The sequence below is a fragment of the Schistocerca serialis genome, chromosome 5 (genome assembly GCF_023864345.2).
Source record: "Schistocerca serialis cubense isolate TAMUIC-IGC-003099 chromosome 5, iqSchSeri2.2, whole genome shotgun sequence".
Taxonomy (NCBI): Eukaryota; Metazoa; Arthropoda; class Insecta; order Orthoptera; family Acrididae; genus Schistocerca; species Schistocerca serialis.
Window position 1 is genome coordinate 357,375,667 of NC_064642.1, and position 20,791 is coordinate 357,396,457.

A 20,791-nucleotide genomic window follows, 5' to 3' on the forward strand; every position below is an offset into this window, starting at 1 on the left:
GCCCACATCGAGATTAGTGGGGCTTTCGGATGTGACAGTGCTCCGACATTGGACTGCATGGGAGAGTGAGGGCAGGCATATTCGTCGTCAAGGTTTCGCCCGACCACGTCTGACCGCCACAAGATAGGATCGCCGTACCGTGCGGCTACAGCATCGCAACCCCTTCTGTTCTGCGCCTGCGCCTGCCGAGATTAATGTTCTGTTTGATATCATATTCAAATTGCTCGTGTGTCGTATTTCCTAAGGAGATTGGGAACCAACCCTGTACTTGCCTAAACGAGAGTGGAAACCGCCTAAAAACCCCACCCCTGCTGGCCAACGTGCCTCACCAGCAGTGGTTAACCCACCTCGTGGATTCGATTTGCGTCTGGCCAACACCACCTACGACGGACAGAGCCTCACATCGTAAGTCTGAGGCTGCGACGTCACCGAGAGGGGTCTGAAGCTAGATGACGCTGTCTTGCTGAAGCAGCATGGTTTTAAGAGTTCGTTGGCTCCACATTGTTTATTGCTCGTGTAGTGAGTGGAAGTCTGTTTCATTCGCTTTGAATACTTTATCGTACTTCATTAAAATGCCCCGTACGTGTTGTGCGCCAAATTGCAGAGACAATTACGATAATGGCCTGAAAGTCAGTGTGTTTTATTTCCTATCGGAGAATAATTTGTGACGTAAATATATATCAGCTGTTCACAGACAAGATTGGGTACCAAGTAAACACTCGGTGGTAAGTATCGGTCAGAATGATTTTATAATTTCAGTTTTCATTGTATCTTTCTAACCGAACTGTATGCTCATGTTTAGTATGTGAACTGTATTTCAATGGACTACTCGACACGCCACTGTGGCGAACTCTAATTTTCCAGTTAGAGTAAGTGTTCTAACGTATTACCGCCAACTTCAGTATAATTAATGATCCAGTTTTCAAACGAGCGTACACAGGACAGAAGCATATATGCGGGAATGTCAGCACAGGCGTTTCTGATGCGATCGACCATGTCTTCAAGGCCTGTTGGAATTTGCTGGCATACCTTATCTTCTAAATATTCCCACAGAAGGAAAGGCGGCGACCTAGCGGGCCAATTAAAGGGGCCACCTCTGCCAATTCACCTGCCAATGTAAACACGGGCTAATACTTCCGGTGCTTCAAGTGCCTAATGCACTGAGCAACCGTGATGCTGAAACCTCATACGTTGTCCAACGTTGAGGGCAACATCCTACAGTAGGACGGGTAGTTCTTGTTCCAAAAACGTTCGATATTTGCGCCCATTCAACGTGACGTCGATAAAACAGAGATCCAATGAGTTTGTTCCCCATGATGCCACCCCATACCTTAACCGACCAAGGACATTCATGGTCAACTTGCGTTAACGAGTGGAGAATGTCTACACTACAGTCTGTACGAAACTTTAGCTACGGTCGCAGTGTACTGCCTGTTATGATACGTCGTAGTTCGCCATCTGTTCGACATATCGGACGAATACAGCGTTATAAATCGGGCTCCCAATTAGAAGTTATGTCCTACCCTCGCTGCATGGAGGTGGGTCCCCATGTGCCGTTGGATATTTTGCCGTAGAATAGTAATTTGTAAAAAAAAAAAAAAAAAAAAAAAAAAAAAAAAAAAAAAAAAAAAAAAAGGTTCCTATTCAAGATTTAAAAGTTGCCCCCCCCCCTCCCCCGATACCCATGGTGTGGGGTGGAGGGTCCAGTGTGATACCGTTGATGTTCCCCTCCAAGGCCAACAAATTGAAATCATAAATTTTTTGATGCGATGTGTAGTTTTTGAGACATTTCAGTGTCTTCAATTAAAATAAACACCCTGTATTTATGTGAAGTAAATTCGATTTTTCGAGATTTTTGCTAACATCGTTAATCAACGCCTTGTCTTTAGACAGTAGCATAGATAATGTGTTATTGGTGAGGTCTTGTAATTTCGTTCCCTTCACTGCAGAACAAAGAAGCACAACTAATGCATGATAAATCTCATTCTCTCTGCGTGAAAAATTCTCATTCTTCTTTATGTTCACTCAGGCCAATATAGCTGTTCTATGTACGATGTCGGAATTATTTGCACCCTCGAACGATGCGCTGAATACATTCTTTTTTTGTTCATTAAATCTTCAGAGGGCTTCTTTAATTTATGCCTGTGATTACTAGGACCAGGCCGACATAAAAAGGCAGTCTTCTATCTCCATCATTCGTCTTTCACTTGATCACGTTGTCTGAGAGAATGGAGTGGAAAACAAGGACCTCGATAGCACTGAAGGAGATGAAACTTGCTCTATAGCATGGAAATGAAGTGGAAGAAGATACGGAGGAACTCACGACAGCGAAACGCTTCGACTTCTTTGCAAATTATCACTTGTAGCTCTTTTTCCGCAGTAACATACACAGACAGATTTCAGATTTATGCTATCTTGATTGTTTTTTCCTTCTCGTTTCTCTTGGCTGGCGATAAACGAGGAGTCCTGAATCACGTCAATTTGCCTTTTTCGTTTCGCTAAAAGGCCTTGTCTGTCTCCTGCTTCGGTAGCGTGTTCCCTTAACCGGTTGTACTCACGCCCTACTGCCGGTTTCTCCTAAAGTCAAGCATGCCGCTACCAGACATTATTCGTGTTCTTTTATTCATTCTTCCATACGATTTTCGATTTTCTTCGTACTTATAGAATCGTTTCTTAAAATAGTACCACGCGATTCTAATAATTAAGAAAGAAACCTAGTAAACATTGCCTTTGAAGGTCACAAGATTCCCGAATGCTGTAAAATATACATCTCCAGAAGCTGAGTGAGCAAGTTATATAACAGCAAATCCTTCGTTTGATTCTTGCTAGTAAAAACAGCTGTAGTTTTATTTCAATTCTATATTGATTATCAAGAAGAAATGTTTATTAACAAATAAAGCTTTTAATAAAAGTAACGTCTTTTTGTTTTTAATTACCAATCGTATGAAAATGAAATTTATGCAGAAATGCGCAATGTATTATTGTTAAATGAAAAGAACGTATACATCTGTAATATTGCTCAATCTAGAAATAAAAAGGTTTTTTTCTATTTGAAGTTTCCAATTTTCATACCAAATTTAAATTTATTTCGAATATTCACATTTTAATGCGATTACGAATGAAAAACAAAAAGATATTATTTTTATTAAAAATTATGATTACCATTTCCAAATAATAATAAAGCTAGAATTTAAAAGAGGACACATAGCTACTAGCGAGATTACATGACGTACGTGCTAGCAACAACCTTGTTATAATAGTCGAAGCAAATTCGTAATTAAAAACTCTCTGATATTTTCAAATCCTCGAAGGCAATTTTTTCTTGGAGACTTTTTTTCTTTTTTTGACAGAAATGGGTCATGCTGCTTCAGAAAATTGACGCCCAGGCATTGGTCATCATAACTTGTAAATAAAAGAAAAACGAAGGGGCAGAGCAGAGAACAGTCACTAAGGTCCCGTAACCAGAGCTTGGAGTTGACACGAAACACAATAAACGCAAGCAGAAGATACACATTCTGGAGCGACTGGAACGGTCAATTGCCTATCATACAGTGACGATTCAAGCACTGCCAGTACAAGTACCCGGTAGGTTCGTGTCATCTCAATACAAAACCACAGCGGCAACTGAGATTTCGGATGTTATTATACTATTTATTACCATAACTCTGTCTCAACCAAAAACCCTGTTACAGTACTCTCAACTGCAAAATACTCGTGTTTATGCTTGGTACAAAATTGGGTTTTGCCTATTCCGACTGCATCAGTGGGCAGTTATGTTTACGAGGGATAGTCATGTAATATTATTTACCACCTCGAAATAATAAAGTTACATAAGTAATATATATTTTATTTGTTCGCAGGCACATACCTGCAATCCTGGTACACACTGAAGTCCTCGAGCCACACTATCGTAGCACGCCGCTAGAAGAGTAAAACGAAAATGGCGCCGGCCATCTCTGCTTCGTTAAGGGGTCCGCCATTTTGCCCGCTCTGTACGCCCAGTATCTTTCTGCCCACTAATGGTTTCACCGTCCTTCAACCGCGTTCTACGTATAGATGCACACGGCAGCAGCACCTGAAATACCGACCTCCTTCGCCGTTTCCCAAATGCTAGTTGCGTGAGGTCATAGCAATCCGCTCTTTGTGAAAGTCGCCTACGTCAGTGGATTGCCCCATACACGGCCTCTTTTGTACCTAGAACGGCCTGTTTCGTTGCTAGAATGATTCACCATTCGTATCTACTCCGCTTATATGCTATCCACGCTACGTCACGTACGTTCCCAAACCGCCACTACACGCCAGTCAACCTCACTGTGGGCAGCGGACGTAATGTTGTGCCTCACCGATGTATATTACACACAAGCACGTTAGTCGAAAGCTTCGCTACGATAAATCGTAAGTTATTTTTAAAAACATTCGGCAGATGGAGGTGAAGTCCTGCAATTTTCTGGTTTTCTAATATTGTGTTCAATGGGAGTTAGATTTTACCGCTATTTCAAATTGAAGTCAGTTTGGTTTATTAGCTATAACCCATTAAAATACCAGTTATGTCTGATAATTAATTAGAGCGAAATTTACAATTTTCTTGAAATAAAAATTGCGGGGTTGTACCCCACGAAATGGGATATTGCCTGGCAGTGTGGATCTTCGCCCCATTTGAGACATGGGTAAAAATGAATGACTGCATAATAAAAGCGCTTAAAATAACCTTCTGAAACATGGTTACATTGTAGCCAGGTTACCCGACACAATACTGAACTAAAATGTCTCGTAAATCGGAACATAATGCTTACAAATACTTGTACAAAAATATTCCTTACTTCTTGACGAAAGGAGTACCTGAAAGAGTTATTCCCACGACGAGTTTCGAGGGTTTATACCCTCATCTTCAGGTGAGAAACAGCGATATCTTGTTATATGTGTACCAGATGGATGCAGCTAGTTAAATGTAACAAGAGATAAATTTATTTGAACTTTTATTGTACAAAAATATTCCTTACTTCTTGACGAAAGGGGTACCTGAAAGAGTTATTCCCAAGACGGGTTTCGAGGGTTTATACCCTCATCTTCAGGTGAGAAACAGCGATATCTTGTTATATGTGTACCAGATGGATGCAGCTAGTTAAATGTAACAAGAGATACATTTATTTGAACTTTTATTGTCATAACAGTCACAGCTTCCTTGAAAAACAGTCCAACATGGAAGACTTAAGATTCTGAAAGAGTTCAGTTGGCGAGACTAAGCTATCTAGGTACGTAGTAACTAGTGTACTTTATGTCCTCTGATTCTTTCATGAAGTTGCAGACTCTTGTTCCTCTTCTTCTGATAGTTCTTCTCCAAATAGATATAAGTCCATATTTAAGCTACTTTATTTAAGCTACTGTCATGATATGAGAACTCTGATTCTGACTCTGAAAGATAATCAACTGGATGCTTGGTCTGTCTTCTTCCCTTTTTGGTATAAATTTTATGAAATCTAGTTTACGTCGTTTTGCTTCTGTAGAGCGCCCTTTTCTTTATTCGGCACGGCTTTCCTTCTCAGCAGCAGACTTTTCTTTCCCCACGCTTTCTTCTTCCATTCGCTCTTCATTGACTGTTAACACTTGCATCACAGATTTCAATATTATACTAGAAATATTTCCCCTAAATCTTTATTTTAGACGGCAGAATTATGTTTTCAGGTGAGATAATCTCACCAAGTGTGTGTTGCAGGCCATTTTTTTTTTTGGAGGGGGGGGGAGGGTATCATTGAAGCATTGTCGTCACATAGTTGGAGCTATGGAGATTTACTCCAAAACACGTGCGCGGATTTGCCCCATTTCACAATTTCCTGTCAATTGCACCATTGTTGATTTTGGGGACCAATTGGAGCAATTATTTCCAAAAAACATGAATGCGGTAATGTGAACGAGTAAAGTAGTTAATTCTTCGTATCAAATCCTATATTCTGTTCAAGCAAAACATCAGAGAAGTAACACATAAGTAGTATCAAAAACGAATTTACCTTATTTTCTCATCTCTAGGGAGACTTGCTGGGGCGAAATTAATGGAACAGTAAGATACAACAAGACAAAGCTATCACCAGGTTATCAACTCCTGGATCGATGGCAGCCAGTTCGAAAACCTCGGTGCGGATTTTTACCCCGAGCGGGACTTCATTCCCACCTACCCTTCTCATCTTCTCCAAGAGATGATTATGGATCTGCATTTATCTGGAAAGGCTACTCTTTTATAGTGAGCCATGGGCGCTCAGCCTCCTTCGAATTCCTGGGGTCTGCGTGTCCTTTGCTTGCTCCCTCTGAGATGTTCTTGTTCTTGCGGAGCCGCTCGCCTTGCGGCGGCAGCTGGATTTCAGCGACGGTGGCAGCCGGAGGCCGTGACAACTGGGACAGGAGACGGGCTCATCGTTTTACAGAACGGGAGAGCCACTGGTGTTTGCGTCCGTTTGAAGGGGATCATCGCGCGGTCCTGGTCGTTTTTCCGATGCTTAGTGACCCTCTTTAATTTCTGTCGTCTGGTGGAGTGGCTATAATGCTGTGATCCTGACCACGAATTTTGATCCTAGTTATAAGCTCTGATTTATGGCTTAGCTGTTTGCCTACGTGATTTCCTGAAAGAAAGAGCCTGGATAGCGTCGCCCTGCTGAATGTTGTGTTGTATTTATCCAGTTAATCTGAAGGCCCACCTGGTGTTCTATTCTGGATACTTCCCTACAATTTCGGGGCAATTGGTGTGTATTTGCCCCTTACAAGTTGATCTAAGTTGGACGGGAGGGGGGGGGGGGGGGCGTTTGCTTTAACATTTGCATCTGTCAGCCACCTCTTGAGTTGTTCTGAGTCTCTGTAACATCTCAATGGTGTTTTGGTTCGACAAGGGCGCGTGCAGTTGCGGGCCTTGGGTTTCCGTCGTGGCTTTCTATCTAAGAGTTCATCAAGGCACTCTTGGTCCAGATTGCCCCACTCCTCAACGGCGATTCGGCGTAGATCTCGCAGAGTGGTTGGTGGGTAACGTCGCCCGTAAAACAGCCCTTTTCAATCGATCCAAGACATGTTCGATAGGGTTCATGTCTGGAGAACATGCTGGCCACTCTAGTCGAGCATTGTCGTTATCCTGAAGGAAGTCATTCACAAGATGTGCATGATGGGGGCGTCAGTTGTCAATGAAGGCGAATACCTCGCCAATATGCTGCCGATGTGGTTTCACTATCGGTTGGAGGATGGCATTCACTTATGGTACAGCCGTTATGGCGCATTCCATGACCACCAACGGCGAACGTCGGCCACACATAATGCCACCCCAAAACAGCAGGGGACCTCCATCTTGCTGCACTGGACAGTGTGTCTAGAGCGTTCAGCCTGATCGGGTTGCTTCCAAACACGTCTCCGACGATTACCTGGTTGAAGGCATATCCGACACTCATCGATGCCAATCCTGAGCGGTAGATTCGGCATCTTGCTGGGCCCATCCATACTGGGCGTTGTTGCAAAGTTGGACCTCGCCATGGACGTCGGGAGTGAAGTTGCGCATCATGCAGCCTATTGCACACAGTGACTCGAAACACGACATCCTGTGGCTGCGTGAAAAGCATTATTCAACATGGTGGAGTTGCTGTCAGGGTTTCTCTGTAGGTAGCAGTCATCACTGCTGTAGTAGCCCTTGGGCTGCCTGAGCGAGGCATGTCATCGGCAGTTCCTGTCTCTCTGTATCTCCTCCATGTCCGAACAACATTGCTTTGGTTCACTCCGAGACACCTGGACACTTCCCTTGTTGAGAGCCGTTCATGACACAAAGTAACAATGCGGACGCGATCGAACCACAATACTGACCATCTAGGCATGATTGAACTACAGACAACTCGAGCCGTATACCTCCTTCCTGGTGGATTGACTGGAACTGATCGGCTGTCGGACCCTCTCCGTGTAATAAGCGCTGCTCATGCACCGTTGTTTATATCTTTGGGCGGGTGTAGTGACATGTCTGAACAGTTAAAGAGAGTGTGTCTGTGATACATTATTTGGAGACAACGTATATCTTAAGGAGTTCAGGGAACTGGGGTGATGCAAAACTTTTTTATGTATGTACGTAACTGAAACGTTCCCCTGAAGGTGTACCTTGGGCGGGGGCTTTCATTTTTTTCTCTTTTTCATATCATTGATGCTTTAGAGTTTTCTTGTTGTTTCTTAACCGAAAGAAATAGTAATATTTTATTAAGTATTGTGAAATTATGTGGACGTTAATATTTTAAAGTAGTCATACATAATTCTTAGCTCGCCTTGAAAGTACATGTTGGCGGTGTACCTTAAGTGGCTGTTTTTCTTTAATGGTTAAAACCATTTTTTTTTAAAAATTGTTGCTTATACCTGACGGAAAAGTGTAAATTTTGGTGGTTAACATTTCTCTGAAGAATTGGCTAATTGTGAACCTTTCTCAAGCGGTTGATTTGGCCTGTATGTTATGCTACGTGTTTTTATTTAAATTATATTTTTTAAAAGTATGGTTTTTTTAGTTGAAAAATCTTGGGTCCTCTTTAAATAAAGTGTGTAAACTAAAAGGATGAACGATGTTTTCCCTGAACCTTGCCTAGCCGTTCCACATTCCGTTGCCTTGTTTCTAAAATTGTTATTATTTCTTTTTTGGCCATGTCACGTAGATGTAGTGTACTGTCAGCAACAGTCTCCTGTGCATCACGTTTTCTTTGCTTCTTCGTGATAGTGTAGGCTGCTGCCGACGATATCGGTACATTAAACCGAGTGAAGACCGCTGCGTGCGCAGAGCCGGCCACGTCGTCCATAAAATGAATACAGGAGCCCAGTAAGCGGACGCTGTCAGCGGTCACAGATCGATGGTCGCCACAGCTCACGATTCCAGCTGGCCGGAGAAGCCGCGTGCTGCGTGACGTGAATCTCGGATCGCAGCCGCTTCCAGTACCACGACTCGCTTGCCTCTTGTCTCCGCGTTTATTTACCTTCTGCTTTTTATTTTATTTACTGTTTTTCCACTTGGCAGTAGACTGAAGCTCCTGGAGGCGTCCTGTGGAAGATTCGGTTCACGCACTAACAGTGGTTGCGTACGCACAATGCCTTGCACGTATCCTAACAAGGTGTGAAACGACTACAATTGGACACAGAGACCGGTACAAACTTCGAAGCATTACACACGCTAGTGAAAGTACAGGGTGTCCATAATTAAAGTTATAGTTTCAAAAAGCTGTAGAAGGAGAGCCACTGCTGAGAATGACGTCAAATGTGAATAGCATGGGGGGGGGGGGGGGGGGGAACGACATGGTACAAATAAAGAATTTAATGAAAATTTGACTGATAGATGGCGCTGCAAGCGTCTTAGCTTAAATGGGTCGGCGACAAATGACAGATGAATCGCAATACGACTGCTACCGTTTGAGCTGCACGTTACATCGTACTGTTTGGTGTGTGTGACTGGACCTGGACAAGTTCGGCAGTCAACAGTTGTGGCACTGTTAGTAAGGCAAGCCTATCCACCACGGCAAGGTCGTAACACATCGAATGGAAAAAAATCGGTTTTTGATTGTCCTGAGGCCCACAGCCACATAAAAAACAAAATGTTTTCGGTTTCTAATGCCGTGAGATGCTCAATATGACGTCCACCGTTTCCTGCCACACGCTGAAATCGAGGAACAGCATGGTCCACAACAGACTGCAGTGCCTGGGAGGTCACATTCACAATGCATTGCGCATCGCTTGCCTTCAGTTTAACTACGTTCGTAATTTGAACACTGAACACATCTTTCAGACAGCCCCACAGCCAGAAGTCAAACGGTTTAAGATCAGGTGATTTGGACTGCCAGGGTGTAGGGAAACCATGGCCGATAATTCTGACATTTCCAAAACGCCTCTGCAGCAGCCGCTTCGCTGGCTGTGCAGTCTGCAGAGCAGTGCCACGCCGTTGAAGGGTTGGAGTGACGGTGGTGCGCATAAGACTCTCATAACGTTTGCCGGTGACGGTACAGGTAATAGGACCCTCATTACTCATCTCCTCGAAGAAATACGGGCGTGCGGTAAATAGAGCGAACATTTGTCTTGCTAGCAGGGCAGCAGGAAGCAGCTCCGGGACATGGGCGATTTTGTATGCATTGCAGTGCAGGATGTTTCGTAAGATTTTATGCACCGTGCTCGAATGCGTGTCCAACGTTCGGGCAATTCCTCGCGCACTGCACGTTTCGACAGACGTTGGACCAACTGCTTTCCTCCCTGTGCCACAGTGCGCTTCAAAAGAACCTATCTCTTCGAATTTTGTAACAGTTTTCTCCAGACCTTTAGAAGACATCGGACCAATGCCTTTCTTCATTCCACTGAGTGTTCGGAATTTCCGCAGGGGTAGCGGCACACAGCCACCGTTCTTGTGAAAGAGCTTTACCAGCAGCACGCGATCCTTCATGGAGACAGCCACGTTTGGCGTCTCGTACGCAAACTGAGGAACAGCCGTGTGCCGCACATCGTTGCTGTGCATATTCTGGCTCTTACAGCGACATCTATTGGTCAAATTTTCGTTAAACTTTGGTTTGTTCCATGACGTTCCTCCCTGCGTCAATAATATGCTCTTCAAATTTGACGCCATTCTGAGCGGCAGTTCTCCTTCTACAGCGTTTTGAAACTGAAAGTTTAATTATGAACACCAAGTATTACTGCGCAACACTGCTTCTTTCTGCTTTGCGCTATGTTACCTGCCTTTATTTCAAACAAGAGACATTCCATTAGCTCTGATGTACTACCTATTCATATTTTCGTTTAGATACACTGGAAAGAGTTCACACATTTGTGCACGTGAGATAATACTATTTCTCGTAAAATACGGTTAAAAATGTAAATAGTATCCCTACGTCTGAGGTCAATTTCTAGAAGGAGGAAAGCATTGTGTATACATATTACGGGAATTCATGAAGTTTTAATTAGCACTTGAATAAGAAATATGGTTAGATAATTAATTTTTTGCTTGATACGTGTATGAATTTATGTTAGACATTGAAATCCCTATAGCACAATTAGAAAATGGCGCAGCTCTTCTTTACTTATGAGTGGGCAATGTTTTGTTTTGTCTCCACTATCAGTATGTTATGATTTCAGTCTCCAATATACACTACTGGCCATTAAAAATGCTACACCACAAAGATGGCGTGCCGGCCGCGGTGGCCGTGCGGTTCTGGCGCTGCAGCCCGGAACCGCGGGACTGCTACGGTCGCAGGTTCGAATCCTGCCTCGGGCATGGGTGTGTGTGATGTCCTTAGGTTAGTTAGGTTTAAGTAGTTCTAAGTTCTAGGGGACTTATGACCTAAGATGTTGAGTCCCATAGTGCTCAGAGCCATTTTTTTTTAAGATGGCGCGCTACAGACGCGAAATTTAACCGACAGGAAGAAGATGTTGTGATATGCAAATGATTAGCTTTTTAGAGCATTCAAACAAGTTTGGCGCCGGTGGCAACACTTACAACGTGCTGACATGAGGAATGTTTCCAGCCGATTTTTCATACACAAGCAGCAGTTGACCGGCGTTGCCTGGTGAGACGTTGTTGTGATGCCTCGTGTAAGGAGGAGAAATGCGTACCATCACGTTTCCGATTTTGATTGCAGCCTATCGCGATTGCGGTTTATCGTATCGCGACATTGCCGTGGTCGATATGTAAAACTTTCCCCTAACGTTTCGTCTCCGGCTGCGAGAGACATAGTCGGGGTGAAGCGGCAAATTGCAGTAAGAACTCGAGGGAGCGCCGAATATATTGGCAATGTAGAGGGCACCACACTCCATGGCGCGACACCGGTTACGAGACTCTCTGGTAGTGCCAACATGCTCGACTGAATGTAATCGATGGTCATTTTTCGGTGCAAAGTAAACAACCATATTTTATATAATTTGACACCTTCCTCTTTTCTGTTAAATCTGTCGCGGTGTTCATAAATCTGAATGGTCTCTCTATAAATTCGAGCATGATAATGCTTTGTTTCCGACGGAACTCCCACTATTATCTAAGAACTTCCATTTTCTGATTATCTCTTTGATAGATTAATGTCTATATGGTAGTTACATATGAAACAAATTTAGTGAAACCGTTATATTTCCGTTTCAACTGAACCGACATTGCAAAATTCGCTCTTAAATAGTAACTATTAGGCCGATTAGTTACAAAACATAAAACAGAAAATCTACGGATTTAAAAACGTAATATTATCTTCACTTTTATTTTCAGAATGTCTCCAAAGACCGAAACAAACGAAGGGAATTAAGTTTGCACACTGCTTGTATATTGAACATGAAGAATTGCAGAAACATACTATGTGAGAAATTTAACTGATGATTAAAATAGCTCAACGTTTCCGGTTCACAAAATGTTTTGTAGGTATGTTATATGCAACGATGGGAATTTGTGCCGATTGGGAGTCTCGAGAAAAAAAGCCAAATTCTCAGGGGACTTTAGACTTGAAGTATTGGTGCGATCCAGACTTACCTATACGCGACCCTGAGCGAAGGGGGGAATGGCTCACTTGACAAGCGAGGTGACAGAAGACGTCGCTGGTAGGTGGCCAACAACCATGATAGGGCGAGCCAGCACTGACAAAAGCGTGTGTCGGGCCAGCGCATATTGTGGAATTCCCGTGAGTCTGCCGTACAAGACCGTACCTGATGGCGGTCTCTGGTTGGTCGCAGAGATTGTCGCCGTTTCAGTATCCGATCAGCAGGCGGTCGCGAAACTTTTACCACAACTGACAGTGTTTAACAGAGGAAAACGCCATTCAACTCAGGAAAAACATATAAATTGTTTGAATCAGAAGCCTCTTCCGCCAGATAATACGTGATCAAGCCATGACAAAAGTTGAGAGTGTATTGCAACATTTACTTTGAAAATTAATAACGTTCACAGAAATTTCATCTCACATGTGTTCAAAGTGTCATTCGATGACTTGCTTCAGGCGGCAGCAAATGGTAAGTGAAAAGTTTGATCAAAGTGTAATTATACACTGAAGCACCAAAGAAACTGGTATAGGCTTGCATATTCAAATAAAGAGATATGTAAACAGGCAGAATACGGAGCTTCGGTCGACAACTCCTATGTAAGACAATAAGTATATGGCGCAATTGTTAGATCGGTTACTGCTGCTGCAATGACAGGTTATCAAGATTGAAGTGAATTTGAACGTAGTGTTATAGTCGGCGCACGAGCGATGGGACACAGTACCTCAGAGGTAGCCATGAAATGGTGATTTTCCCGTACGACCATTTCACGAGTGTACCGTGAATATTAGGAATCAGGTAAAATATCGAATCTCCGACATAGATGCGGCCGGAAAAAGATGCTGCAAGAACGGGACCAACGACGACTGAAGAAACGTTCAACGTGAGAGAAGTGCAACCCATCCGCAAACTGCTGCAGATTTCAGTACTGGGCCATCAAGTGTCAGCGCGTGAACCATTCAGTGAAACATCATCGATATGGGCTTTCGGAGCCGAAAGAACACTCGTGTAGCCTTGATGACTGCACGACACAAAGCATTACGCCTCGCCTGGGCCCGTCAACACCGACATTGGACTGTTGATGACTGAATACATGTTGCCTGGTCGGACGAGTCTCCTTTCAAATTGTATCGATCGGATGGACGTGTACGGGTATGGAAGCAACCTCATGAATCCATGGAGCCTGCATGTCAGCAGGGCACTATTAAAGGTGGTGGAGGCTCTGTAATGGTGTGCGGCATGTGCAGTTGGAGTGATATGGGACCCCTGATACGTCTAGATCCGACTCTGATAGGTGACACGTACGTATTGTCTGAACACCTGCTTCCATTCATGTCCACTGAGCATTCCGTCGGAGTTGGGCAATTTCAGCAGGACAATGCGACACCACACAAGACCGGAATTGCTAGACAGTGGATCCAGGAACAGAGTTTAAACACTTCCGCTAGCCACAAAGCTCCCGAGACATGGACATTATTGAGCTTATCTGTGATGCCTTGCAACGTCATGCTGTTCACAATAGATCTCCACCTCCTCGTATTCTTGCGGATTTATGGGCAGCCCTGCAGGATTCTTGGTGTCAATTCCCTTCAGCACTACTTCAGACGTTAGTCGAGTCCATGCCACATCGTGCTGCGGCATTTCTGTGTGCTCACGGGACCTTACACAATATTAGGCTGGTGTACCAGTTTTTTGCCTCTTCGGTGTAGTTACGTGATTGATTTTTGGCGTAAAATAAGAATGAATCACGAAACTACAGAGAAACAGCAGAAAATGCTAATACAGTGTTAAATGGCATGAATCATTAGAGAAACTGGGTGAGGCCTATTTCCTAGAATTAATTCGATTTTAGGTCTTCGATTAATTTGTGTAGCTATTCAGTAAGAACTAGTAATTTTAGGCTCTTGAGATCATCATCAGCGGAAAATTAGGTAAAATATATTGTGAATAAATGAGCGTATGCTTTGTTTCTATAAAATGAAACTTAACTCCATCCGAACAAGCCTCGAACACCGAACTGCCGTGTCATCATCATCCCATGGGCGTCACTGGATGCGGATACAGAGGGGCATGTGGTCAGGACTCCATTACCCCTGCTATTGCCCGTTTTCGTGACTGGAGCCTCTACTTCCCAGTGAAGTAGCTCCTCAACTGGCCACACAAGCGCTGAGTACACCCCGCTGGCCAACAGCTACTGGCAGATTAGAAGGTCGCCAACCAAGTGCTATCAAAGCCCGACAGCGCTTAAGACCGGTGAGGAGATCGAAAGGGAACCGGTGTTTCCACTGCGGCAAGACCGTTCGCTTGTTACCATGATATACTTTAAGTTACTCAAAGTAGAGTCAATTATGATATGAGAAATGTAATAAATGTTTGCTGAAACCGAACAACAGATGCAAACACCACATGGACTGTTGTGGGTTGTCTTCGAAAGCAGCACATTGCGGTGGCAGTAGGTTGTAAGATGTACTTTGAATTTTCATTTATACTATTTGGGCTGTAGGAAACATACAACCAATCTGTCAGATGGTGATCAGGACTGCAGGGAAGCTAGAGCAGCACTGCCCAACGTTTCTGGCCCGATAATTCCTCCCCGAAAAATGTCTGGGCGCATTGTGTTGGTGGAGCTTTCAGGAAATAGGGACGTGATATCTTTTGTGAGTGTCCCTTTTTTTCAGCCTTTTTAGCGCTTCCACATTTAACAGATCACTGCTTGTTTGTTCAGCACGTACAAATTCATATTGAGTGATACCATTAGCTTCGAAAAAGTCAACGAGGGTCGCCTTCAGTTTCGATCTGCTCAAGCGTGCTTTTCTGCGGTGTGGTGAGAGCGAGATGTGCCATTCAGAGCTCCATCTCTTCGTCTTAGAGACATATGTGAAAACCGACGACTTGCGTTCCGTTATGACATTGTCAAAAGAAGTAGCTTGATTTCTAAATGGTTCAAATGGCTCTGAGCACTATGGGACTTAACATCTGAGGTCATCAGTCCCCTAGAACTTAGAACTACTTAAACCTAACCAACCTAAGGACATCACACACATTCATGGCCGAGGCAGGATTCGAACCTGCGACCGTAGCGGTCGCGCGGTTCCAGACTGCAGCGCCTAGAACCGCTCGGCCACTTCGGCCGGCCTTGATTTCTACATAATGCCAGAAGTGCCTAATAAATGAGCACTTGGGTGGACTTGTATTCATCGGTTAAAATTTTCGAGACCAGTTTTGTACACATTTTCTTCATCAGCAAACGTTCGGTTACAGTCTCGTTGACAATGGTTTTGGGTATCTCCAGAGTCTGAACTATCAGATTAACACTCATCCTACGGTTTGTGTTCAAACATTCATCCACAAGAGTCATACTATTGTAGCGGCACCACCGTTTAGGATAGGGAAAGTTGGTTTTGTGCAATATTCTGAGCACAAGTTACAGCCAGGTGCGGGCCAGATTGCAGTGAGTTACGCAAGCCACCAGTTGCAAAGTAGAATAGAGGCCACAGGGCCATCAGATTGCTGAAAGAGTATACGTAGCAGTTTTGCAAGTCGCAAATCGCAGGCAGAAGGGGCCCACTGGCCAACATAGTGTGTTACAAGTACATGACATTAGGTGGTGCGTATGGCAAAACACAAGCGCACAGCCACTTATAAATCGGTGTAGGTTTCTAGCATGATTCATTCAAGAGTGGCAGTTCTCCTGGACGGCGGGGCATATCACCCCACCAGCTACACACAGCAGCAGATGGGGCGCCAGCGTTCCAGTCACTGGTTCGACCCTCTGAGGCCAACGCGTGGTCTGTAGCCAGCCAGTGGTGGGCCACTCCATGGCTCGCTACCGCGGGCAGTCATCCTGGCTTCCAACACACGCTGGAGGCATCCCAAGGCGAGGGCCGCAGATTCGGACTCTGGATTGTGGGCGCTTGTAGTAGTCATCGCGTCCTAAGCCACGCCGGCAAGGGAACACGGCGCGGAACATCTTGCAGTTGTCAGCGTGCTGCTCGGCATCTCCTTGGAACATTGCTGAGGCAGTGAGGATGGGGACAGCTGAGTCGACACCCGGCGCATCCTGACGTCATCCGAACTCCGTAGTTGGTCAAGGGGCTTGACACAGCTTTGCACTGCACAGGCCGCTGGGGTGCTTCCTCAGCATTACGGGACTCTGTGACACAGACCGAAGTGTACGAGGGCACTGTGGTTGGAAACAACAAATCATTTGGAAAGCTCGGACAGGTCTTAATATGGTGCCTTCTGCCTCTTCCCGCTACATTTGGTTATCCTGATACATCTGGTGGCAGAAGTTTCCACTACATTTGGTGTCAGAATAGCGGAAGTCGTCTGTACAGTATGACGTTCAAGACCATTGGTTGCATTACTGTACCAAAAGTGGTGAGTTTTGATCAGTTTTCTTTTGAGTGTTGGACGCTTACCAGAAGTGAGATGTCTATTTTCTATGTTGGTGATCGATGTCTTAGGACGTTTTAGGCGAACACCATCGGGGAACAGATTCGTTCTGACAATAATAGACCATTTTTCGAGGTATGTGCAGATGGTGGCTATGCCAAATCAACAGGCAGCAATGGTTTTCAAGTGTTAGTAAACAGCTGGATTTCGAAGTTTGGTGTACCAGAGGCAATAATTTCTGACCAAGAGACGAACTTAATGTCAGATTTAATGATGGAACTATGTAAATTGTTGAACATAACAAAGTTGAGGACGAGCGCGATGCATCCACAGGCCAACCGAAAGACAGAACGAGTACACAGAACAATCGGGAAGATTCTGAGTTTTTATGTGGATTCTCATCACCATCAGTGGGACGAGTATTTGAAGCATGTTGCATGCGCATATAATGTGAAAATCCATACAAATACTGGTTTGTCTCCATATGAGGTAGTGTACGGGCAAAACATGCTGGCACCGTTTGATTTGGAGAGGCTACAGAAAGGAAGGACTGGTGAATCTGTACGTCAGTTTGCAAGGACAATTTTGGATGTTTGGAAATCGATACAAAAGGCGAATACAAAGACTTTGGAAAGGCAGGAAGACGCAGTAAAGTGGAAAGGAAGTTTACCGCAGTATAGAGTGGCGCAATGGGTAATGCTGTCCAGCCCCTATACACAAAAAGGGAAAATGAAGTTCCTCACAAGGTATCAAGGACCATACCACGTTGTTGAAACCACATCCGCCGTTAATGTTGAGCTTCAGCTGCCAACTAGAACAACGATAGTACACATTGGGCGGTTACGGCCATTTAAGGATTTCCTGGATGTGATTCTAGGCATATCACAGGAAGGAAATAGGAAGAACGAGACAGTGAAGAGAGGTCCTAAGCACAGAGAAAACCAGGAAGATGGAGTGCAGCATGGAGTATCGTATCCAGAAAGTAGTAAAGTATTTGTAGTTTTTTTTTCGTGTCATGTATCATTGGGTTTGCACAGAGTAATTAGGCAATGTATTTTCATACGTTGTATGTATTTTCGAATATAGCCTGCTGCGGACAGCAGTCATTTTGAAGGAGGAGGAAGGCTGATAGTGATCCCTGTCCTCAGGTCACTGAAAAGGGAAGTGTAACATCTGACATATGTGGAGTGTTGTTGGAGGAGAAATCAAATGCAGTTCTTGAGAAATAAATGCGTCGGATTAAATTTTGCGGCAAAGCCGTGATAAATATGTGTGGAACGATGTCAGAGTCGTACAATTTCCTATTTAAATCTTTAGTTATAGACAGTGCTGGGTCCGGAAAGTAGTGTTTATTGCACCAGATCACATAATGTAAATTTAAGGATGAAAGTAGTCACACAACCGGTGTTGAGTTTGGACCAAAAATAGTGAATGTTGGAAGAAAATCTGTGAAGCTACAAATATGGGACCCGTGCATGGTGCAGTTATTTTTAGCTAGGTGGGGAAGGAGTAGACTGTCCAAGGGACATCCTGGAGCCAAAATTGAGTTTGCAACGGGTTGGGAGGCATTGGATCTTCTCCAAGTAACAAATTGTTTTCAGTGGGGAGCATTTGCAGAAATGGAACGTATAGAGCTCGAGGTGAGCGGAATTTTAATCAATGGAACTAAGCGTAACATAATAGGACCAACCTTCCAGCTGCCAGCGTCAATTTCAGGAGTCACATAATTGAATGTTATGAAGCCACAGCTGTACTGGCCAGAAGCCACTTTAGAGTGTTTGCCTAGGAAGAATCTGACCTTGTTTAATCAAACTCTGAAGCCAGGTCTGTTAAGATCCGTAAACCAGTTCATTTTAGAGCAAGAGGGGCACATATCAGCCGAACAGCTTGTGCAACATGTCGCTCAGTATAGGGAAAGGTGACGGCAAATAACGATTATTTTGAGCACCTCTGTGTCAAGTGTAATCGCGGCCTTAACTTTGTTATATGTTGCTTTCTTTCTCATCAGATGGAGAGCTAATTCCAAGAGGAAACCAAGGGTAGTCCTAGTCCCAGTGGATTGGATACCGAGGGCGTGAGACGAGTAGGTAAGGGGCTGATCGAGAAGTGGACGTCCATTAAGGAACTTTTACGTTTTGTTTCATGGCATGGTTTTAAGGGGCACTAGACCACCTTTAAGTTTTCTAATAGTAAGGAAATATGCCATAGGTGCCGACCCAAACAAGTTAAGACCCAGTAAAGGGTCGACTCGGGGACCAGGTCTATCCGAAGAGGGGAATAATATAGGGTACCACCGCTTAGGATACGGAAAACTAGTTTTGTGCACTATTCTGAGCACAAGTTACAGCCAGGTGCGAGCCAGATTGCAGTGAGTTATGCATACTAACAGTTGCAAAGTGGAATAGAGGTCACAGGGCCATCAAATTGCTGAAAGAGTATACATAGCGGTTTTGCATGTCACAAATCACAGGCAGGAGGGGCCCACTGGCCAACCTAGTGTGTTATGAGTACGTGACGCAAAGCAACGCGTATGGCAAAGCAGAGGCACAAGGCCGCCTATAAATAGATGCGGGTTTCTAACGAGATTCATTCAAGTGTGGCAGCCCTTCTGGAGGGAGGGAGTGACGTACACTAGCTACATGCAGCAGCATATGGGACACCAGCGTTTCAGTCCACGGCGGGTCACTGGTTCGACCCTCTGAGGCCAACGTGGGGTCCGTAGCCAGCCAGTGGTGGGCCACTTCATGGCTCGCTACTGCAGGCACTTGTCCTGACTTCCAACATACGCCGGTGGCATCCCAAGGCGAGGGTCGCAGATTCGGACTCCGGATTGCGGGCGCTTGTAGTCATCGCATCCTAAGCTACACCGGTGAGGGAATACAGTGCAGACCATCTTGCAGTTGTCAGTGGACCACTCGGTGGCTCCTCGGAGCCTTGCTGAGACAATGAGGACGGGGACAGCTGAATCGGCAGCCGGTGCATCCTGACACCATTGGAACTCTGTAGCTGGCCAAGGCTGGCTCGACACAGCATTGCATTGCATGGGTCACTGGGACGCTTCCTAAGCATTGCAGGGCCCTGTGACACAGACCGGGGCGTATGAGGGCACTGTGGTTGGTAACAATAAATCATTTGGAAAGCTCAGACGAGTCTTAATATGGTGCCTTCTGCCTCTTCCCGCTACAGTTGGTCATCCTGATACATCCGGTGGAAGAAGTTGCCACTACACTATATTCACATTTCGACGTTGATGTGGTCCAGAGAGTTTCATCGTCGACGTCATTGCAGCATTGTAAAAAAGCCCTGTGCCACTGAAACACCTGCTGTTTTGACAGGCATTTGTTCACAGATGCCGAAGGAACATTACACAGTATTTCTTCACAACACAGGCACGGCAGTTGCGTTAGGAAGGTAACATCTCCAACAACTAGCCGGCGAATACCAGCATTAGAATAAAACTGCTGAACGTTATGGAACTAAGGGATTACGTAGTGCGATTATAGTGTTATTTGAGTTGGAAAGTTTAGTGTAAGTAAAGCAAATAGATTTTGGGTGGCTGGAATGCCGCAGTATTGAATTTTGTACAGTTTGGTGTGAAAGTGCAAGTTTCAGAGGCATAAGTGGTGTGTAAAAAGGGCGTTGGTGCAACATACACTTATGAGCGAAAGCATTAAGACCACTTGCTTAATAGCTTGTTTTCCCGTCTTTGGAACGAAATACGTCACTGATTCTGCGTATCACGGATCAGACAGTTTGTTGGTAGGTTTGAGGAGGTATGTGGCATTAGATGTCTATGCACAGGCTTTGTAATTCGCGAAAGTAACGGAATTAGGCGATTTTTGTCGCAGAGACATCAACGTGAGTTCACTGTAATGTTCCTCAGACCAATGTAGCACGGTTTTAGCTCCGAGATAAG